The 24,657-nt window shown below is 40.6% G+C and overlaps 1 protein-coding gene across 1 annotated transcript in view; it reads left to right on the forward strand.

Moving 5' to 3' along the window:
- EVL (Enah/Vasp-like) overlaps positions 1-24,657 on the forward strand; it is an 80,658-nt gene that overhangs the window by 16,828 nt on the left and 39,173 nt on the right. The window lies entirely within an intron of this gene.

The following is a 24,657-nucleotide window of genomic DNA, read 5'->3' on the forward strand; positions in this document are numbered from 1 at the left end:
GTTACATGAAATTGTCATTGCAGTAGCTTGATGCTACTGCATCAAATGGCCCAGAATGAAGTCCTGGTGTCTCAGTGGAAACCAGTTTCTGGTCTGCAGTATCTGAATGAAGTTCTGTCCTCAGTTACACACCTATGAGCTTTCTGCAGCTCCTGGGCTGGGGGCAGAATCCTGTGTGATATCTTTTTTTCCTGCAAAATACACACCACAGCCCTATTTTCCCTTTGAAAATGTAGTGAGACAAGGTTTGCATCACTTGCTGCCACCCAGGTTTCACTGAAGTAGTGATGAAGGGCAGCTCTCTAGAGAGGGGTTGTCTCCTGATAATCTTCAGTACAAAAATATGCCTTCCTAAAAGGTGTATTTGTGATATAAAAGTTTGTATATTTCTTTTGCTATTTCTGTTCATCCTCTTAAGTTGACAAATCAAAAGTCAATAAATGACTTAAATTCTGAGCTATATTTAGAACTGAATTCTGACTTCTTCAGCTTGAACCTTTTCAGCTGCAGTTGTGCCACAGCAAGAGACTTCAGGAGGAAATCTAGCTAACACTCACTAGTCCTGAACTCATTCAAGTCTGAAGAGTGCAGAGCTCTTTGGTTACTCATATGTGCTCAACCCTTTCAGACCACCAGATAAGACTCCCAATGTTCGGATACTTCAGCTATGGTCTTGATGTAGTGATTGGTTTACTGTCTATGATGAGTCTGCCTTTCTTCCAAAAGCCCTAAAGTGTGTTTTGTGCTTTTTTTTTTTTTCCTTCCCATCCATCTCTTTCTGTCAAAGGGAGTGGGGTTTTCACAGGATTTTGAGGTTGTTCCAGGCAAGTGCCTTGTTGAAACACAAGTCTCAAGATAAGGACTTTTTGGTCTTAGGCTAAAAATGAAAGAAACTATCTTAAAGTGGATACTTTAGTTATGTTAGCTACTCCTAATAAAAACAACAGGAATTTTTAAGGAAGTATATTTGTGTACTTGAAAAGCCTATTAGGTTTCTTTATGAATATAGAGACAATAATAATTTGCGTTTTGGGGAGTATTCTTTTATTCATTTACACACCAAAGTATGTTAGATGCTTTACAGACATAAGATCCACCCCATGCTGAAGAGCTTGAATTTAAACCTTGTAGTTGTCACATAGACAAACATGAATTGGGGCACAGATGCAAAAATTTCCTACTTTCTTTCTAGGAAAAAAACAGGTCAGTCTTTAACAACCCCTTTTTCTTTCATACATAAAGTGTTAAAAGTTTCAAAGATTGCCAGTTGTCCCAGTCTGTACAGCTGAGCTTGTAAAAAACTGAAATTTGGTTTAAAGGGAATTTCAGCTTTTTTGTTTTTTTAAAAAAACCTCTAATTCCATAAAACAAATTCACAAAATATGCATTTTTATCAGTTGTATCAATCAATAAAAATTATTTATATAAATATTTATCTTTAAAATTACATTAGCTACACATTGAGAACAGATTGTATTGAGGACTTTTATATCATAATAAATTTCCCGGTTATTGCAATGATCTCAGCATGCGAGTTGACAGCAGAAGTGCGTAGCGGATATAAGGTGTAAAATGCTTTTTCAGATCTGCTCTTCTAGGCTCATACAGCCCATAAGTTTTTGTGGGTATGAATTAATGCAAATAGGAATTCACATAAACACACATATCCATACATCTTTTCAGGCACTGCCACTGCCTGCATGCTCCATCCATTCTGCTGCCTACATGGTACATTAGAGCTTGCTTTTTCACATGGAAAAATCATTAGGGAAGAAAGTATGTATTATATCTGCGCACCCATGTATTAAAGTTGCTCATGTGCTTATGCAGATGGATGTGGGCTTTAAGGAATGCTTTTGTACACACAGAACAGCTTACACGCTAATAAAACCCTCAATCAAACCCGGAGTGTTAGAGGTTCCCTCTGCCACATTCATTGTAGAGAATACCCTATCTGTCTGCTAGCTCTACAGACTGGGATATGCTACACACACTATTTGATATGTGCTATTTCTAATGTTTACTTGTTTCATATATTCCCTGCTGAGATATTGTGTTTAGGTACTGCTAATCTTCCTGTTGCTGGATACAGATTCTGGCTTCCATGACTGCTTCTCCTTTCATTCTACCACCCACTTGCATAGACTAAAATTAATCATGGTAGACTACAGCAGAAAATCTGAGACTGCATCATACCTTCAGCAGACGTGGAGTCAGGGTTCTGTAAGATTTGGCAAAATAACTAGTCTCAGTTGCAGAGCAGTGGTGTGGGTTTTTGAATGGTGCGTTAGGCTGAATTAGTTTAAAAGAAATTATAGTAGTCCGTGTTTTGGGGAGCTAGAAATAACTTTTAGGCCATGCTGACTTTCAAATAAATGAGTCACTTCAAATGAATATACAGTTATAAACTAGCATTGAGAATTACTGTACTGTCCCACTTCCTCACAAAAGACTATGTTATCAGAGATCATTCACTGCAGGTGCTGATCTCTCTATGCTGCTTACAGGGGGCATCAGTGAAAACTGAACTGAGTGCTTTGTTAAGTGCCTACAGTTTAATGGTTGAATCAGATCCTGTATCCAGCCTGTGTTAACCTGGGTTGCCTGTCAAGATCAACCCTGCGGAGGGATTCTTCCCAGGAGTGTGATATCCCAAAGTCTGAGAAAGTTGGGGAAAACAGCCACAGTCTCAACTTGATGTGTAGTTGTATTTCTGCAGTGGATGAACTCATACTCTTACCCGTGGGGAGGGCTGGCCATATTACATGTGGCCAAGTTTCTCAGTGCTGTGGTGGGAGCCTCTCCCAGTGTGCGTCCTCAGGGTGGGGTGAAGCAAGCCCTGCACTGCAGAAGCTGAACGCATACTCAGCTTAGTCTTGTACTTTGTAAGGATGTTAATGATCATGTTAGGAGTATTCTGAAATGAGATAAGACTAAAAAGAAGTAATAGTACAAATGTGTACCATCCTTTCTTTGAAGGTTGACAGTTGCCTCACTGAATCACAATTGTTTACCTGCCAGCTTGTTTATGTGCCTAATTATTTTGATTTCCATGTAAGTCTCTTTAATCTGCTCTCCTTTACAAGAAAAAATGAAGAATTGGTCCTGAGCCAGCCTGCAAAATGGGAGCAAATGATAATATTGACTTGCTCATTACCAATCTGTTGCTTATGGTTCTTTAATGGTGTCATTTAGTAAGACCATTAATATGACAAGTGACTTTGCCATTAAATTGCTTTTCTTTCATGGGTGTTCACTTCATGAAGCCAAACCTTTTATTGGCGTAAGTTACCTGGTGCAAGGAGTGTCACCAGCTTACCTTGTCACCTGCAGCCTCCTTACACTGGAGACAGAGCATCACCCCTTCTTGATACTATGGGAAAGGCATTTTGCACAGATCCTGCCTGCAGGCTGTTTGATGTTTGGTAAGCAGATAAGGTTCATGTTCTTCAGGGATTATATCCTCTTAGCTTTAACGAATGCAGTGACCTGTGGCAGCACAGCATGGTTATTGAAGTAAGACATAAGGTGTGGAAATCAGTAAGCTAAAGTGGGCAAGTTCTTCCCTGGCATAATTTTGTAGAAAAGCTGGTGGTGCCCGTGATGAAGGTAACTCTTTCTGTGGGGCTTAACAGAGCCTATACACACTCTGTGCTTCTGCCGGTGAGTGGTTACACTTGACTGACAGGGAGATTGAGACTATTTTGTCTCCTTTAGTGCTTCCCGGATTGCTTGGGGCATGCAGAAGAATGACTTCATTTCTTCTCTTCCTTATTTGCTTACTTCAGACACTGTCCTTGCTTCCCTGCTGGGTCCTGACAGCACCTCTATGGTTCCATGCCACAGAAGGCAGTGGCTTGGCTTTGTGGCTTGACGTGATCAGCTCTGAGGGCATCTTGGGCTTCCATGGCTTAAAGGCTTGGTATCTCTTGGAGTAGATATGAGAGTCTGATCTATGCAACCTACTGGTAAATGCTGTTTATGGCATAGTGAATATAACGTATCATGGGCTTTTGCTTTTCTTTTCATGTCTTTGCCCCAGGGACTTGGATAGTTATTGTTGACTTGCAATGCAAAACCCCCCATATTTTAAAATGTAAATACTGCATTCTAGAAAGCCTTATTGCTGCAGAGTTAGTTAAAGAGGTCAGCTGTCTTCTCTGACTAAGAAAGGAGAAGTTGCAGGCAAGAATGAAATAGTAGGGGAGAGGTTTGAAGAAAATGAATAGTGATTTTTTTTTTTTTTTTTTTGCTTGTAAGAAAGCCATTTTCTTGCTCTGGCTCACAGACCACATAATACAGACATATAGGTCATGGAGGGTGCAGAGTTCAGCCTCGTGCTTTCTGACACGGAGTTTCACAGACCCAGCTTTAACTACGAGGGGGGCATTCTGGCACTAAGAAGGATTGCTCCTCACTCCTCTTCTTCTGATTAGCAGATCTGCTGGCTTTTCTTTCCACCATTGTGAATTATTTGACATATATTTCTCCAGCCCCCTTTCCCATAGATGGATTTGATTAAGTTCTTCAGAGTTTGAGATCTTTTTCCATTCCTTCAGTCATTCTGCTCTTTTCCTCATCCAGAAGTGACTGCATTTCTGTATTGCTGGGAGGAAATTCTTTGGAAAGCACTTTGAGCCCTCCAAAATAAGGGAAGAAATAGGAGAATAAAGCATTGATTCATCAAACAACAGATAAACTGGCAGCATATAGCATACATTCGCTCTCCAAGTTAGATGCCCTAAGTACTTACAAGATTTGTGTCAGTGCAGGCTGTGTATGGAGATTATGGTGAACTGGATTTCAGATGAAAGTCTACACAAGTTGGTTTTATTTGTATAATTTTGTGATGTTATATTCAGTTCATTTTTCATTAGAATTTTTCCAACTAGTCCCACATCTTTCTATATTTCAGTGGCACTAAAGTGTAACTGCTAGGAAAGTCAGTCAGCTGCATTCATCTTCTACGCTGCAGTGACTGTCTTATTTGATAATATTGCCCCAAGACTTCCCAGCACCACAGAGGACACAATGTGGGAAGACAAAAGACTGCATCTTCATTACAGTACTGCATAATACATAAAATAGCTCATCAATAATGGAGGGGGCCCACCACAGGACACAATGTCCACTTGCAGCCAGCTGGTTCTAAAACCATGCTGGTATAAAGAGATCTGTGCTGCATGCAAGGCACTTTGCATACTGCACTGCGGACTCATTTCCCATGCTATCAGGTGCGTTGGTGCAGATTATAAACCACTAAGGTGGTATATTCTGTCCATGTTGTACTTTTAAGTGTGCTAATAGTATTTAAAGACTTGTGTAACTTCATGCTGTGTAGACAATGCAGGACTGTAAGCATGCCATTCTGCTGCCTGTCTTTTCATCAAATCGTTCCAGAAGTTGCCCCTATTTATAATGCAGGCTTAGAGAACTTGTAAATAACAAATGTTTAAACTTACTAGTGTAAATATGATCCATGTGGTCAGACACCTAGCGCTAGCCAAAATAGCAACCCACAGGGAATGGTTTATTTGGTGCATGTTAAAAGTACAAAAAGCTTTTGCTCCTTTAGAAAACAAAGAAGCTTTCCCAGGAGAATAAATCTTTCCCGAGTGACATCTTCCCAAAGCACCAGAGAAAGGTTTAGAGAAATTAATTTCACAGTTTTTCCAGCCTACTCCAGTTTCAATATAAAATTTGGTTGCTCAGAAATGCTCTGCAGATAGGGCAGTTTCTAATCTAACTTGCTGTGCTTTGTAAGTCAATGAAGAGGGAGGGAAAATTCAAGTAAGATTGAGTTTTTTCTGTTCATCGCTGGAACTATTGCTGCAACTGTTCCAGAAAAAATCCACCTGACTTATAAATAATCTTTTAGTATATTTCTTACTATAGGAATAAATTTCTTTCCTTGCAAACTGGACAGAGATGAGCTGTTGCCCAGCTAACTAAGTGTGAATTTATTTTCCCTGCCATGTGCTCAGTGCATCTCCCTCTGCCTGACCCTCTGAGAGCGTAAGTCCCTTGTGACCCCAGTTGAAAAACATCAGCTCAGGCTATAGCAGCACTTGTTGTGTCATGCTCCCAAGGCTCTTACTGTGCTGATGGGGATGACAGTCCTAAAAAAAAGCCCACTGCCAATGTTTCCAAGTCAGCCAACACTTCTCCTCCTGGAATTATGGGCTCTTTTCTTGCAAACCTCCTCTGCCTGGAAAACGGCTCAGTGCCCTCTTCTCAGGTTAACCTGTGTTTCCTGAGGTGGATATATGACATTTATATGAACCTGGGCACACTTCATAAGTTGAGTTCACATTAAGAGAAACATGTTTAAAAACAGAACTGGAAGAAACTAACCCAGCTGGAAGAAGAAGTGAGTAAAGCTGGTTAGTCTTCTGCATTAGTTTGGCTCCAGCTGACTGGAGCACAGGACGTGACTTGAACTCCTGAATAGATAAACTGGGATTACAGACTCCTTTCAGTGTTAGAACTGTAAATATCATTCCTATTATTTGTCTGTCAGGAAGTCTCTAGCTGTTATTTAATTATTCTGCTGTATAGAAGTAGGCATCACTTTTTTCAAATCAGTTTTTCAATCCCTCCAATGAACAGGATCCACAGCAGAAAGTTTTCCAGGGCAGTGAAGTGCTCTCCCAGTGTTATGCTAATGAAAACCCATGGCATGTTGCTTGTTTGCATCTTAGCCACTTTTCTGCAGGACTCTATTATACCCCTGCTTAGAGCAGCAGCAGCGCTGAAGCTGCTGTTTCATGTCTAGAACAACAAAAGGCGCCTCTGTTCTTTGCAGAGCATAACAAATCTAATGGCTCTTGAGTCTCTTGCTGATGTTTTTTGCTTTTCTGAATTCTTCACTAAATGAAAACTGCTTCAGGAAGGAAACTGTGGGGAGAAAATTGTTGAGCGATTTAAGAGAGTCTCGTGTCACTGAAAGTGAAGACTTCTGCTAACGAGGCTCCTTAGCACTGTTGCCCTCAAACCCTGTTTTTCTGAAACTCTGCCTGATTCTGCTCCTCTGACTTGTGCAGGCAATGAGCAAAGGGATGCATTTACACCCCAGCCTGCTTTCTTACCTCCTTCATGAGCGGACAGTCTGTGCTTGCAGGCCACAGCCCTACAGAAAACAAGCATATGAAAAGCAAATGGCTTTTTTGTGATGAGAACAGTATTTTTCCCTTTACCTTTTCCAGTGCCATACTTTGGCATGTTAAATCTCAGTACATTTTGTTTTGCTCAACAGTAATAGTCTGTGAGACATTTATTTATTGATTGGGCATTTGATTTCTTCCAGTGAAAGAGAAATTGCTTCTTGGAAGAGATTTGATTTTTTAACAAACCTTTCCATTTTGTGTTCATTTTCTGTCATTCTTAACGTGCTTTGATACTTGGTGTCCTGGGGTAGCCTCTAAAATAACATGACTTCATTTGTGCAAAAAGAAGAATTTGTTTTTCTAGGGCAGTTTGTCTTCCTTTTCAGACCATACATGAGTTAGAGGTGCTGTAATTCCACGCAGAGCAATCAATGCTCTGTCTACCTCTGTACATACATGAACATCTCACCCCACTCTTCAGATTGATTCCCACCATTCTTAAAGTTAAATATTGGTATAGTTCATAATATATAATGTTATAGAGTAAGTTGAAAAGAGCATTCTGTGAATTTTTTCTCACTAGAAGAGGAGAAAGTATATTGAAAATAAATCAACTATTTTTAATACTGTAAGGGATCCCATTGTTCTTAAAAGAAAAAAAGGACCAGGTGTGCTGTGATGGTAGTTACACAGATCCAGATGAGCAAAGAGTGATAACTACTGATAGGCACTTCTAACCTAATTCAGCCAAACCAAACTGATTTTTACAATGGTGCTGTTCTCCTCCAAATGCACTTCAGTTTCTGAAAAGTAAACTATAGAAACTTAGAAACTTCTAAGAGGTTGCATGGAAAGTGGCATCTGCAGCTTTCTACTGTGTTAATAAGTATCTGAATATACATAACACAGGAATACATGTTGTATTCATTTTAAATCATCTTGCAGAAATGGTGCCTTCTGATAATGACAATGCTGTCTGATTCTAGTCTTAGCCCTCCCCTTATACTATTCATGAGTACGCTATGCTAATTTTTAGGTATGAGATAATTTATACCAGTGGTTCACTTGAGATAAGATATCCAGATGTGTAGGGATTAAGATAGGCTTGGGTTATTAGTTGTTTAGCTGGTTCTTTTTTTTTTATTTAGTAGACTTCCCAGGTTCCTAGCTAAGAGCCAGACCTTATAATAGTTTGTCTCTACACAATAATTCATACAGTCTCCTAGCTGTGATCCCAGTCCAAACAAGTAGTAACTGTGTGATCACAATCATCCCATTAACGATAGTAAAAAGGCGGGCATCTGTAGCACAGTGTTTTGTACCCGAACTGGGCTGTATGTGTGGCCAAGGAACAGTAACAGATGCTGCTGGGACAGTAGGTTACACATTTTAAATGTCTCTGTCAGGCAGCTGTAGGTGAAATTCAGCCTATTTTTCTTCTCTCTTTCATCACTGACTGTAAGGGATTGCTGCTAAGAACCCTTCTTCGGTTCATGAAAATTTTGCTATGATACTCTCCCAAACTTTCTAATTAATGGATTAATTACTCCTAATTATGCTATAATTAATTTGTAATGGCAATAATAATTAAACTTCTAGTTTAATAATAATAAATTAGGGACGTGGAAAATAATGTGTATAAGCTGTATTTTTCGTGATGCTCCATGGATTTCTCTTGGAAAGTTAGTGAGAACTCGTAGGAATACATGTGCATTGTGCGTGTCCTCATGTGTGTGTTCACATGCGTAACACACATCAGATTATCACTTCTCTGACTGCCTGAGCTCTGCAAACAGAAAGTCTTTGTACATGCTAATTTTTGGATTTTATACCAGGATTGAACTCAGCAAGGAATTCACACATATATAGATAAAAGTCAGGAATAAGTTGCTGGGTTGAGAGGATTTTTAACATGTAAAATTGATCGTGTTTTGTATTTTGTTTTCAAACTCTGCTTTCATTATGTGCCATAGTACACCGTATGCACAACACTTACTAAAAACATGTCCCTGGTCAAAACACCCAGTGTTTAGGACCAGAGAACTGAACAGTGCAGCTGGGGTGGGAGAACACAGCTCTGCAGCCCTCTCCAGAGGCAGGCTCAGCTGAGGGGAAAGTCTGCTGCTTAATTCTAACCTACCGAGTGAATCGCCATATGCTGCTGCCAGCAAAGCATGTACAGCAGCTTCTGCTACTGGCTGGTAATCCCCAGGAGCTCACCCAAAGTCTATTAATTGCCTGCTTAGATGACTCCATGTGGTCATCCAGCATCTTATTTTTCACTGCCAGGGACCCGAAAGCTCTAGGTTGTGTTGCATTCTACAAGCAGCATCTCAGACCCTTATGGCAATGACTGTTGTAATTTCTCCAGTAAATCCTAATGAAGTAATGCAGCTGAAAATAGCATTCATTTAATTGAACTTCAGCCATGTAAATTCTAGGCATCTCATCTACAACAACTGTACAGTTTCCTTTCCAGTCTGTGTAGCAAGGACGGCTCACTTGAAGGTGATGAGCGTGGATGCAGTCCTGTGCTGCTGGCTGGTGGCTCAACAAGCCACACAGTCACTGTGACACAACAGGGAGCAGTCCACAACTGTGATAAAATGGAACAATCTTGAGTCATCCTGCAGCTCAGGAAGAAAGTAATCTGCTAATAGGTAATTTCAGTTCATGGAGCACCTAGCATTTGCGCTTGTACGTGCTCAGCTGCACAGCAAGAAGGCAGCGTGATTCAGGTCTTGAAGGTACCTTTAAGAGTCTGCTCCAATTCTGCTGGTAAAAAAGACAAACCCTGCAAAGCAATCACCGTCAATCTGTCTTGCATGGATTGCTTTATCTGTTGGTCTTGATTAATATTGCAGAGTGCTCTATAGAAAATATCAGTTTTAATTCCGTTCCCTTCACTGCTGGTTTCCAGGAACTCCCTCTGCTGGTTAGTGCAACGGCTGAAAACTGTGTGTACGTCTTCATCTGTGCCACACGTAGATAATAAGGGTAGATACTGCAGGCACAGCAATGTGAGGGAGAAAATTAAGCTTATTTATTCCCTAAATGCAAAGAAATTAACAGCAATTACTTACTGTACTAGTTTTGTGCTGTTTTGATGCAAGCCTGTTCTTTAAGCTAAGGGAGAGAATCAAGTGCTTAAATAAGCCATCTTTCAATATTGACTAACTCTTTCATAACAGACCCATCTTGTGCTCCTCTTAATTTCCCCAGAATCTCACTGAGGTGACAGTTTAGTGCCCAAGAGCTACTGAGTGCTCTGTTCTCATTTCTGGCTGGTGGGATCCAAGGGTTGTGGAGTGGATGATGGCCTTCCAGTAGTATTGCCTTTGCTGGCACAAGTAAATGCTCAACATTTCAACATTTCAACATTTTCACCTGTCTTAGACATGTAAAGAAGTGTCCTCCTCTTTGTGTCTGCAAAGCAGTGCTCCATTTCTTCACTTTTGTCTGAAGCAGTGAACACTCTCTGTGTATCTGCTGCAGGTATTTCTATTGTATAATCAACCACTTCCGAATCCTTTGAGAAATCACCCGTAACAGCCAGACTAGAAGATGTTGGCTGGAAACTAGTCCTTATACATGGCCCAGAGAGCTGATACTTCATAGTAATTCAGACTGATACCCTCATTTCCATGTTCTACTGTACCTACCCAGTGCTTTTTGCTCCCATCTCCAGTGCCTTCCTCCGAGTCCTTTCTAAGTCTTCCTTTTTTATGTCTGTCTTCCTTCCTCCTTTATGGAGACAGCATAAACACATAATCATTTCCATAGACAAGAATATGTACTAATATCTTCCCTTATCTTAACCAATGACAAGCCCCAAAGGCAGTTCACCCCTGGTCTGCAGGTAAGCACTGAGCACCCTGATCCACCACTGCTCCTCATCTGAAGGTCCAGTAAGAGAGGGGAATATGCACTGACAGAGGCATCCATGAAGGAACTATTGCTGTACTAATGGCATCCTATCCCAGCAATATAATTAACCAAATTTTGTACTTTGCAAAACCAGGTACCCAGATTATGGGAAAAGTAAATTTTATTTCAACTCTGTGTAGGAGATGATTGTGAATTTGAGGCCAATGGTTACAGAGTACCACAACCATCCAGGCAATAGATAGCAAGATTATTGTATTTTAATACATAATCAGTGGAGCTATCACTCTTACAAGGGGAACATAACTTTATTTGACTCTTAAGACCATGCATAATTCAATGTACGGAAGTCCTTTTCATTCTGATCTTATGCAAGACTCAGAGGACATGAGAAGGAGCTAAGGGAATTACAAATTTAATTCTTTTAATTTTCTAGTGGTGTTCTGCAAATTAGCAGAATGCTGCTGTGGGGAAGCTGGGAGGCAGCTGCCTTAGTGGTGCTTCTCATAAGCATGCTCCCACTATCAACTGCAGGAGTTAAACAGAAGCACAGCTGTAAAACTACATCGCACATGAGGATTGCAGGTTTCTAAAGTACTGCCCAGGAGACAATGCAGGAGAGGCAATCTCAATGTGTTTTCTAAGGCAGAAATTTTAGAATCAGTTGGTTGTAGTAGATGGCAATGAGCTATGATTTGTCATCTCCAAGTGCTCTCTTGTATAATGTTGTCTAAGCAAATTAGTGCAACTATTGTAAATGGCTTTCTGCAATGAATTATTGCAATAAAAACATTGTTAGGGATAAATCTGTTGTATTAGTATTTGAACTGACAATATGTGCATTGGCCATGCTGAGAAAGTTGCCGTCTAAAGGTTTGACAGCTATAGACATATAGTGGGGGAACTGGGAGAAGTTTAGGATCTGACAGTCTTGATCTGACATTCCTATCTCGTTTCTCCTGAAAGAGTGTGGAAGTTAGGAATGGTAAGGTGGGAGGGAGCCAGCCATATAGCTATTAGAGAACACTTGCTATTTTCAGAAGGGCCTGGATCCCCAAAGCTAGCTATGGTAAGTTAATGTTTCCAAACCCCTTCTTCCTCGCCAATGCAGGCAATGGTCTTGCTCCAGGCTTCCTCAGACTTTGTCTTCTGTGGTCATAGACTTCAGATGGTAAGTTCAGACTCTCAATACTGAGCTCAAACTTACAAGAGGTGGAAGCTGGTAGTAAACTTCCCATGGTACGAAGCCCAGAGGTATCATTCTGGGAAGGAGCAGGCATAACACACACATAGCTGGTTGCGTGGCTTCTCTTGGTGCTGTCAGTGTAGCTGTTGCAACACAAAAGTTGACGTACAGTGTGGCAGCGTCTTTGCACATGGTGATACATGCAAGTTGGTGGTGTCTGTACTTACAGCCTACTTGGGTGTTCACTAGGAGGAATATCTTGGCTTTTCTCACACCTTTAAAAACAAACATACAGTCACAAGTCATTGGGGTTGTCACCTCTTGACTGCTTGAACTCACTAAATGTAATTTGCTTGTTCTTGTGAAGAAATTGCGCATTTCCTGCAGCATGGCAAAGAGGAGCAGGACTGCAGCTACCCACATGCCAGTCTGGTGCTTTGTGGACAGGGGCAAGAGGATGTTCAGAAGGTTGGATATTGTCAGAAATTCATTTGAATATAGATTGTCTTGAACTTTGATGGATGTTTAGTTCTAGTTTACAGACATTTGTTTTTTCTTTTCCTGGTATAGCATAGGCAACCAGTATTGTCATCCACTATAGAAATGGCACTGCATATTTAGATCTGAGTGCTTATTTGCACATTTAGCACTGATGCCCCTGCATCATTTACAAATATTTCAATTACTTCAATTTCACTTCTCTGTGCTTTGCCAGCAAATCTTACAGGATCCTTGGTAAATGCAAAAGAAAACACTCTGAATCAGCAAAACAGCAAGGCTAACTGAACTTGGACAAAAACAAACAAGCCTTTCAGTGTCCTCCACAGCTTGCCAAATCACTAAGTGCTGATGATGGATTAACAAAGGTGGCACATCTAATGCAAAAGCTGACATGCGCAGCACTGCAGGAGGGGGACCCTTGTGTGGGGATGGAGGGATGGATGGGTGGATGTAGGGAGCCGAAGTGCATTGACAGCATGTGAGTTGCTCCCTGCAGCACTCTGGAGACACAAGGCCAAAGTGTGGAAGGGTTTCTGGATCTGCAGCGGAAGCAGGAAGCATAAGGAAAAAGCTTGGTCCCTGTAGAGTCAGCAGCAAAACTCCGATTCATTGAGATAAGTGAGGAATTTACCCCTGGTTTGTGAAAGGAAGAAAGGTTTGAAAAGTGTAACAAAGAAGGATCCAAAGGAAAGCATGCCTCATGCTTTCTGTTATTTCGTTCTTCAGCTCTCTGACCTTTCTGATCACTCTAAATCTAATATTTAGACTTCCAGGTTTAAGCTTGAACAATAAACATAAATGTATCGCTCTTTAGGTGAGCTGGCATTTGATTCCTTTCTTTACTATCTGCTTCGACATTCCTGTAAGTCAGGAGTAACTGTATTTTTTTGACTGTTCTTGCAATGATTTTTTTGCAGATGAAATTGCCCCTGGGTGGCCTTTCATTATCTCATCAGCCTGAGAGTGCACCCCCAAACTGCATTCTTTTTGCTTATCAGAGTTTTCTGGCATGTCCAGAAACTGCCCAGCTAGGATCGTTCTGTATATATTTCTTGTCTTAGATCCAATTATTTTGCAGTTAGATCTTTCAACACCGCTGTATTTTTAAATAATGTTTTCCCTGACACTGCAAATGGTGCAGAAAGTTGTAGGCAGGCGACAACCGAATTCAGCTGTTAAGAGTTGGGGGCAGGAGGGTTAGTCAGCAAGCCTTAATACACAAGGAGACTATTTTTACAGTGATACATTGAGAAGCTATTGAAAAACCTCAGCAGTGCACAGATTGCCCATGCTGTAAAGGCCGGCCTCAGTGTGTTGGGCCCATCAGCAGGGACTGAGTATGCAAGTGCTGCTAAAAAGTCTGGTTTATAGTCAGGTTTTCTCATGCATTTCAGTGCCACAGCTTATATTCATTCTAGTTTCTCTTCAGCTTCTAAAGTTAAATTACAGATGCAAAAACAGATTTATGTATTTCTTCTGGAGCATTCTAGAGGCCCATCAAGCCTGAGGAACTCACCAAAATATCTGCACCAGGCATGGGGTGGGTGCTTAAGTCACAGAATCATAGAATCATAGAATAGTTAAGGTTGGAAAGGACCTTAAGATCATCTAGTTCCAACTCCCCTGCCATGGGCAGGGACACCCCACACTAAACCATGTCATCCAAGCCTCTGTCCAACCTGGCCTTGAACACTGCCAAGGATGGAGCATTCACAACCTCCTTGGGCAACCCATTCCAGTGCCTCACCCCCCTCACAGTAAAGAATTTCTTCCTTATATCCAATCTAAATTTCCCCTGTTTAAATTTGAACCCGTTATCCCTTGTCCTGTCACTACAGTCTCTGATGAACAGTTCCTCCCCAGCATCCCTATAGCCCCCCTTCAGATACTGAAAGGCTGCTATGAAGTCTTCACACAGCCTTCTCATCATTCTCATCAGTGGTGACTTCTCATCAAGGTCACCATTTCATCAATAGTGGGAAAATTGTTTTCAGTGGTTTTCAAGGTTCTCTTAAGAGAAACCAAAACTTTTCCCCAGAAATGTGCTACATCTGATTGTACTTATCATTTTAGTAAAATCAAAATGGAACTTTTGACCTTCCTGAGAAGATAAAGCATGTATTTTTCATTCTGAAATTACCTTCTGCTTCACTTTTCTTTTCAAATGCAAATAATGGTTATCTTGAGGGCAATAACAAAATCCCAGCTTTCCAATTTAGAAGAAAGAGAAATTCAAGCTACTCATTATTTCTTGTTTATATTTTAAAGCTGAAATTCAAAGTAAATTACAAAAACATGAAAAGACCTGTTTTGTTGCTTTGGGGTTTTTTTAAAGCTGAAATGAAACATTGTGATATTTTTAATGAAAGGGAATATCTTTTACTCAAAACCAAACCCCCATACAATTCTATTCAAATTCACAAATTGTCTTTAAATTAAATTTTTAAATTAAACCCTGAAATTTTACTGTAAATTCTTTTTTCACCACTGCGCTAGAAGCAGTAATGCAGTAATGATTCCTGATCAGCAGTATCTTGGATTGCTGGATTTCACATTATTTTTATTAACGGATTATTTTTAGCAGTAATATTCATTTGCAGCTAACGTGAGAACAGTAGCTATTTAAACAAAATTGCAAAACATATTGTCAGCTTTCACACCACATAAATTAAACCACTATTTTCTCAAATTACATGAGAAACAGATATAGTAGGGTGTTTGGTGGTTTTATCATCTAAAATGATTCTGAAAGGGTATCTTTTTTTATTGGTGGTTTTGAGGAGAAACTTGCAATATAAAATATAAAATATTATATATATAAAATATATTGCTAATGTAAAATTAAGCAAATGTATACATAAAATCTGAAGGAATGTGAATGTAAGGAGCAGAAAGCTGTATAAGTCAGAAGTCCTTGCCCTTTCCACCTGGCCATGCCCGTGTGTGCCTGCCCAGGGTTGTCCCTGCTACTGGCCTTCCTATTTCTGGGTGCAGAATGGATGGAAGCACATCATTTTGAGGTGTCGTTTCTGGGGCTGTTTCCTCCTGTTTTCCTTATAAGCAGTTGTGCTAATCAGCTGATTTATGGGTTTCATTTACCTTTCTCTTCAGCTCTGCGAAAGGGATAACAATGCCTCTGTTTTCTGTTTTACATGTGCTTTAATATTAAGTGGGTTTGGACTATTTTCAATTTAACCTTGGTCAGAGATTTTGAAGTGTTTTTACCTGGGCTTTCCTCACCACATTTCAGCCTTCTCACTGAGCTCAGTGCATACAGGAGTTACCATTAAATCTCATTTTCTTCCATTTTTTTCAGCTGGAGCATGTTCCTATTAATGTAAGTGTTTGAGGATTAACTGTAGCCTGTAGGGTTTCTGCCATCACAACCCAGGTTGTTCAGAATATATCCTCTGCAATGGGTTTGTAAACAGAGATGGTTGGCCCGAGCAAATTTAAATCAATCTTTTTTTCTCCCTGTTGCTGGTAGAGAATGGGCTTCCAGTGCTTTTATTTAAGTGTTCTGGTCATGTTTTCAATGGCTTTTTATTTAGAAGAAAGCAAACCTGAGATTCGACTTGTTGGTAGGGTGAAGCATAGCATCTGAGCTGACTTCTTTGTGCACAGCATTAAAAATGAAAAAAAAAAAAAGAAACTTCTGTTTTGAGGTGGTATTTTTTCATGGTATATACAGTTCTCCTAAAAGGAGATGCTTCCACCGCTAGGAATCAGGTGGTACATTTTTATAGGGCTCAGTGTACATGGCTTGTAGTACACTGGAAAAGAATTAAATCCCCCAAATCAGTCAAATGGCCAAACAGTCTTAGTAGCCAGGAGCCTTTGGTATGAAACTGTCTCTAAAAGAGGAATAACAGCTGCACCTTGTGGGTTTGAAATGCCTTGCAGAGGTTAAGGAAAGAAGTCTTTTGTCATGACTGTCCTTCATGAAAGTCTTTCATTAGCTGACTTTCAGGAGTTATTGGCAGGGTTTTGTCTTCTCAGAATAGATCTTTGTTTTGGGGTAGTGAAGATGTGAACACGTTTACAATGATGACTATGTAGAGAGAGTATTATTTAAGGATTTATGTTCATTTGCATGTCAGATTAAGGTCCTATGCTATTCCCTGTGTGAATTAAACAGAGTTATGAAAGGTACGCGCTTTTCTGATGGATTTCTATGTTGAATTGCGGGGACATATTATCAGATGAAAGTGCCTGCTCCTATTCATTAAAATCCTTTTGTATATGGAATGGATATAAAAATAGGCTTTGCATTGTATATGTGAATAATGTTCCATATTCACACAGATTTTTATTTCAAAGAAATTATAGGTTTGTACCATGCACTGGCTTTGTGTAGTATCTTCTGATTTACACATTTGGTGGAAGCCAAATCTGTTGAGACTAACAGGTTTATAAAACGCTCTCTATTCCTGTTGAAGACTGAGTGTAATACATGAAATGATTGCAGCATGAATGTTTTTTTCTGAATGGCTTGTTTTAATGTGGCTTGTGTGAGAAGCTGTCTCTACTTGCTAATTCAGCTGACCTCTGCTCAATTTCACCTTTCGCTTGCAGCTGAGCTTTGTGAAGAGATTCACAGAGCCATTATATAATTAAATTCAGCATAACAGAAGGCAGATATGTAATTACACCTATATTTTGTTTTATTTCCCAGCTGTAAAGTGTGGTGGTTTTGCTTCCTTCTTTTTTTTTTCCCTTTTTTTCTGAGCAGATCCAAGCAGAAGTGATGGCCTATCTCAGCAATGAGAATTGGTGGGGATTTGTAAGCCAGCTTAGAACAAGTGCATATTGGAAGTTTAATAGGACAAGTTAGGTTTAATAGTTGGTTTATTAGAATATTCTGATATTTTTGTAGTAAGCTGACAGCAGGTCTGCTGTGGGCTCTGGCAGCATTTTCTCTCCTCGTGCTTTCTGCAGAAATGAGGAAGGATGTGTTTGCTCTGGGACACCATTTAAAGCAAGCTCAGTCATGTATGGGTAGTTACGTGCAGTAAGTTATGTGTGCGTAATATCTGATGGGATGGAGTGGGTAACTGCTGAGGGGACTAGAAGGAGGATGGGGTACTTTTCTTGGGGTTTTTTCTTCCTTTGTTCCGTTATTCAACATCTATTCAAGACAGAAGTCCAGTTTGGGAATGAGCAAGTGACTGCTATGCAGCTATATGGGAAGACCTGAGCAGCTCAGTGCTCTGTGTTGTCTTGGGGGTTAAAAACTCTTCATGTCCTTCAAAAGCAAACCCTGTCTGCCTTTTTACGAGCCTACAAGTACTGGCTGTCCTCTGGTTCCAGCTGATCCAGAGTGTGTATCCAAAAAGCTGTCTCTTTCGGTCTCCGAATTGAAGCCAAAGAGCTTGCCTTGTGAATTTGTCCTGATTGAATGGAAACCATGAGTAAAGCATATCAGCTAGTCAGGAAGCAGAAATGTATTCAGCCTCTCCAAATCAAACTTTGTCAATGAGAAGAGGATCGGCTTTGGTTTCCACGCTTTTAGTTCAATCATCCTAAAAGCACTAGATATCTTAGAAAAAATAATAAATAGATTTATTATTCTGCCAAGGTTTATTTGATTTAAAATTCCCAGTCTGAGGGGGAAAAGAGTATAATTTCATTTTCTAAATGATATTGAAAGGTTCCTTATGAACTGAAAAGAGACCAAGAAATGAGAAATATTTTCCTTTTTAATTTGTGCCTTTTTTAGGACAGTAAAAGATGACAGGTAGAGAAAGTCTGACAAAAAATCTTGTGCTTTGGCACAGAAGCAACATAAAGTCTTTTAGACATCCATATTCTGAAAATTATTTATTTTCAATTGTTAAAGCGGAAGCACAATATAATGATGCTTCCAGGTCTGCTGTTAAAATGCATCACTTCTATTTATTCACTCCAGCCCAGTTTCAGGACTGAAGCTGAGTGTTTGCTTAGTTGTCAAATGCAACAGTTCAGGTTTCTGTTTAAGCATGTGCTCACCTACTTGTTGTGGTAGGATTCCAAATGGTGTTGTAGTATCACAGTGCAGAAGAGCAAAGTGTTGGCATTGGGAGGTTTGAGAGGGCTCACTATGCTGCCAACTTTTTTCCCAAGTGTCCTAAACCCCTGGGGCAGGAAGGAGATGGGCCACGAGACCTCATCTCCACAAAGGCCATACACTGCTCTGTTGCCATGAGCTCTGCCATTCAGGACACAGTTGCATTATCACAGGTAAGAAGTAGTTTATAGAACTGCTTCACTGAGAGTGAAATTGTGACCTCAGCCATTGTGCAGTGTTACTGATGAGAGTGTGATCTCTGGAAGAGAGAGACCTTCATCATCAGGGGAACTTTTGATTTCGCGTTTCCTTGTCATTTGTTATTTCTTGTCATTCCCATCTTCAGTCAAACATACCTTTGTTTATTCCTCAAAATATCACACAACAGCATGACAGCTGCACACAGCATGTAGATCTGTCAGAAAGAAAGATCACAAGGAAGGATGCCCTTGAGAGACATTGAGATCCTTTTCCCTGAGCACAGCCGCAGTTCCCATCTGCAGTGCCCAATCCCTCACCCATCCTGTTGTCCCTCTCTGTTAATGGCCCTGGCAGCTGAGAGCCCTGACCTATGCACCATTTTTCTTCTTACTTTTCCTCTGGGCATAGACCTGAGAATAACATCTTTTTTTTGCCCTTTTCATCCTTTCAGAGCATGTCCAGATCTGTTGAATCTTTCTTCTTGTGCTGTCCCTGAGTCAGACTCTGGTCTTTCACAAGCACCCTCTCTCAAGTTATGGCAGGGCTTTTTGGGGTGCTCACAGCTGAGATGCTTGGACTACAGCACTGCCAGCTGCACAGGCAGGCTCCCAAGCAACCCAAATCAGTGGAGCATCACCTGCCAGTCACAGCGATGGATGCCTCCTCCCTTGGCTGTCACCATTCTTCACCCTGCAGCCTGCATCCCCTCTATGAGCTTGGCACATTCTTGCCTCATCTTCAGTTTTTCTTCAAACAGGCAGCAATGTTGCCCACAGTCACTTGGTGAGGACACACAATGAGAGAGGCAAAGGACAGGAAGATTCTTCTGTCATTTCAGTCTTGGAGCTGCTCCCCAGCTTCCCTTACTCTACCCCTCTCTTCCCTAATTTTGGACAGGAAGGGCTTCGGCAAGGATGGGCATGTGGGGCATCCAGGCAGGCACAAAGCACTGAAGGCTGATTCTCCAGTGTCAGGTTGCAGGTACAGCGAGCAGTGCTGGGTCCTGGAGACATGGTGCAGTACAAAGGTTTACAGGAGTTGCTGTACATTACCTTGAAATAGAATGCCATGCAAAAAGGTGGCAGGATAGAAAGAAAGAGCATCCCTGTGTTGTATTCAGTCACATCCCTTACAGAGAGGAAGTTTCCTATGCAGTACTACACACACACACACTTGGTTTTTAATCAGTAGCGTGGAGGTATAGCGCAACAAGGTGCTCCAAACTGCAAACTCCTGCCCATATGAGGATGATCACTCACCTCAGGTCATGAGCTGGCATCTGTGGAAGTACACACATGAATAATCTCTCACCAATACTGATAAGAGATTTGCTTTTTTGTGCCTAGTCCTATATTTTCATTTGGGAGTTTAAACTGGAAAAGAGCTGCAAGATCTGTCTGATGTATGACTGTGTGTAAATTGCCATGGTAACTGCTGCATCACGTGTGCTCAAGGCATTTTCCTAAGTGCTGCAAGAAGCTGTAGATGTGTTTCTTTATGCAGCTCAAAGCCAAGTTTCATTAAGCCACTAGCTGTTCTCTTTTTTCGGTATCTCTTTTCCTTTTCTTACCACTATCAATTTTAGCTCTCTGTTTTTAATTTTCCTTTATAAAGATGAGTGCTGGTTTGCAGCACAGGCCCTTATCTGTACTAGAACCCCCTTTTAATTACAAGAGCAATCATAACCTAGAACAACTCTTCTTTGACACAGAAAGATTTAGAGTAGCATTGGAGAAGCTGTCATCATTTAGCTCACAACCTAATTTTGGAATTCTGAAGACTGCAAACAGCGTTCCAGGTCAAAGATCCTGAGTTGTCACATTCTTATGAAATTATTTATTATTAAATGAACATAAATCGTTTGGCTTGGACTACTTTGCTGTAGCACATAGAATAGTATTGTGTCTTTTTGGAATTTTAATACTAAGTAAGCATCCTACTTTTTTGGTCCCTTGTTTCATACAAGGTCATCTGTAACAGCAGAGCTTAAATTCAGGAAACCATTTAGGAGATTAAGTATACTTATGTACTAAATGCTGAATATCTTTGAAGTACCTACCTTAATTAAGATCTAAAAGCTGCTCAGTGATTCGGGAGATAACTCATTTTGCAATAAAAAACATGTTCAGATGAAGTTTCTTTATTTGCTCTCCATATGCTGCGGAGACCAGTGATACTTGCTTCCTTTATTTCCTCAGTGTCTTCAGACAGCTATTTAGGAATCTCTGGAGATCATCTACTCCGAGCAACTACTTAAAGCAAGGCTAAATTCAGAATTTGATCAGGTTGCTCAAGGCCTTTTCCCAGTGAGCATTGCCAAGAATGGCCACATGGCCAAGCCCTTGTTCCAGGGCCGTGCCTTTCCCATCATGAAACACCTCAGCATGTGCACCAGCAATGCAGTTGTTCCTCAGCCTTCCCTTTACTGAGCTGCACAAGACAACTCTACTGGCCCCTTTGCATGTGCCATTTGCATCCCCCAGACATCTTCATCACCCTCCAGTGGATCATACGACTGTGTCAATGGTTCTCTTGTATTAGGGTCCAGAGCTGGACCCAGTGTTACAGGTGCAGAGTTGACTCAAGGCCAGTTAGATACAGGGGAGTTATGCTGCCTTTCATCTCAGCTGTCCTCCTTCCAGGCCAGTATTTAAAATATCTTATCAGGGTGAGAATAGCAAAACACGAATGTTTCTACATTCAGCTTCATCTTGTCAAACATGGGGGGAGTCAGCATCTCCCTGGCACAGTGTAGAAATCAGTGTGGGAATAGAAGCACACCCGGTGGGGTAGAGCACTTGCCCTGCACCTAGGTAGCTTGCCTGGGTTGCCGTGCCACCTTGGCATGGCCCTGCCGTGTTGAGTAGGCATGGCCTAAGGAAATGAAACAAATGGCATTATTGCTTCATGAACAAGAAGTATTTCTTTTAATGTAGGGTATATACCATATGTCCAACTCACGGCTGTGCTTCCTGAGAGTGTGGAGTGTGAAGGATAGAAACTCTGGTGTTTCCCAAAGAACCTGGGAACCAAAGCGCCTTCTAGTTTACCTGCTCACTTTCAAAGTGTTGATAATCATATGTTGAAAGTAATGAACTTGTCAGTATTGTGGGAACCATAGATCACATGCAAATTGCAAACATAATCTTATAATTACAACAATCTTAGGTGCTGTCTTGTTTCTCCTTATGTCAGTAAAAGGATTTCCATTGACTTCCCTTGGGGGTTTTGTGTGATGAGTGTCTGCTGTTATTGTATTGACTTCATGGTTATTTTTTGTGTAGTAGTGGAGTTTTAGCTAAGAAACACCAGATTCCTTCATTTCTTACCATCAGTGACATTTTATGTTCATTAAAGATACGTCTGAAATAGAGAAATAGGAATGAGAGCAAACTGTATTGTTAAACAGAAGTTGGTTTAGCTATCAGGAGTATGCAGACATGTCTGCAGAACTCCCCTGAAATTCAACAAGTAGTTAAGCTTATCTCCTCAAATATGGGATACTATTATTAGCAAAGCATTTAATTAGCTGTCCATTGCAGTAGAGCTGAAAGCCAAATACCTCATATGGCATTTCCCAAGTAGCCTGTCTGTAGTTCACAGAGCAACACTTTGAGGTTGTGTGTCACGTAGAGACTTAAGATTTTGCTGCAGAGAGCTTTATAATAATTGTATTACTATTACCAGCCAAAAAAATGAAAAAGCACTTTTTGTTTTAAACAATTATAAGACAAATTAAACTGGTCTGACTTCAGACATGGAAAGAATTGTCTAACAAATGCCTTAAGAAGGTGAAAAAGTAATATAAACCTTCAGGACACTTTGAATTGTCCAATACCAGTGTTCTGGCTTCTGCTCCAGCACAGCTAATGAATGACAGAGGGGTTTAAGAACAGGCTTTTGTGACACATCCTCCAGGTATCAAAACAATTCTAGGTAGGATTAAGATGAATGGCAAGGAGTACTTGTGGAGGGATTTATATAGTAATTTGCTGACTGCATGTTCTCTTGACTCTTTGTAATGCCAGGAGAAGCAGGGTGCTGGCTCCTCCTCTGCACAACTCAGCACTTTGCAGAACTGGGTCTTCATCTACTACTTCAAGCATATTGTCCCAGATCAGGCAAGCACGTGACTGTGAAGTAAGATGTCTTCACCACTGCCTTCTTCCATGAGATGAAAACAAGAATATTGACAGAGACAGGGATTTCTCTATGGTTGCAATAGCAGCACAAACACCCGAAGTGGGAAGACTTCTGTGCTTTGGGTTTCATTGAGGCATCCTTGGTGTATTTTGTGTTTGTGTCTGTCTCACAGATCAAGGCTCAGGACGCCACAAGGCTCAGGGCTTGGCAGCACTCCTCCCCTTCTGGCTGATGAGTGATCTTGCCTAATGGGAGTATGGCCAGAGGGTATCCCTGCCTCGTAAATGGGAATCCTCTATTAGAAGATCAAGACTTAGTTGCCTAGACTGGGACCAGTCCAGGACAGGGAGTAACTCCATGCATGTATTTGTCATCACCTAGTAAACTGTATCTAAAAATAAAACCAAGACATCATTGACAGTAGCCCCCAAGTAAAAGATTTATTAATATAGATAAAAATGTTTATTTTCATAATATTTTTTCAAACAAGAGTATTAAGCCAAATGTTTGGTTTAATATAAATTACCCATAGATATTAATAATCTGCGTTTACTGAGTAGAATGGTAACACTATTTGTAGGAGAAAATATAAAAACTGAAATTCATTGGAGAAGTGTTTGGCACTACCATTAGGTCTGATGCTGCTTAGTGTGGGGTTTCTATTTGTTTAATTCAAGATAATGTGCAGGCAAGACTGCAGAACAAGAAAAATACAAGCATACATTTAATATTACTTACATTGTTTGTTCATGCATACCTAAGCTAAAGACTTTGTACCGTATGATTTCAAATTCTTTTTGTATGTCCATAATCAATATTCATGGTTATATTCTCACTTAAAGTATGTTCTCTCTGCTAAACAAAAGATTCTGAAACCTACCTTGAAGTAAACACAAAATATAAGGCATATATGTTCAGCCCAAACTTTGCTCTTGCTTACACACATGTGGACTGTAGCAATAGCTACAACCAGCTATGTGTGTGAAAATCAAAGGGCAGATGCTGCTTAAGCACAACACTGGCAATGTGAAACTAGTAGACTTTCAAGGACTGAGACACAGTACATTCAGAACATGTTCAATCCTCATTTCTCATTTCAGCTAGGGAGCAGGAAAATACTGTTTACCAAAGAGGATACATCAGCACAGAAATCATCATCATCTAGGTTCAATTTAGCAGGAAATTATGTCCATCGGGTTCAAAGGAGTACCACTGAGTTCCAGGGGAGGGGCTGGTTTTCAATAACATCATAGAATCATAGAATGGTTAGGGTTGGAAAGGACCTTAAGATCAGCTAGTTCCAACCCCCCTGCCATGGGCAGGAACACCTCACACTAAACCATGTCGCCCAAGGCTCACTCCAACCTGGCCTTGAACACTGCCAAGGATGGAGCATTCACGATTTCTTTGGGCAACCCATTCCAGTGCCTCACCACCCTAACAGTAAAGAACTTCTTCCTTACATCCAATCTAACCTGAACTTACCTTGTTTAAATCCATTACGCCTTGTCTTATCGCTGCAGTACCTGGTGAAGAGTCCCTCTCTGGCACCCATGTAGGCCCCATTCAGATACTGGAAGGCTGCTATT

This window comes from Psittacula echo, assembly GCF_963264785.1.
Source record: "Psittacula echo genome assembly, chromosome: 5".
Taxonomy (NCBI): domain Eukaryota; kingdom Metazoa; phylum Chordata; class Aves; order Psittaciformes; family Psittacidae; genus Psittacula; species Psittacula echo.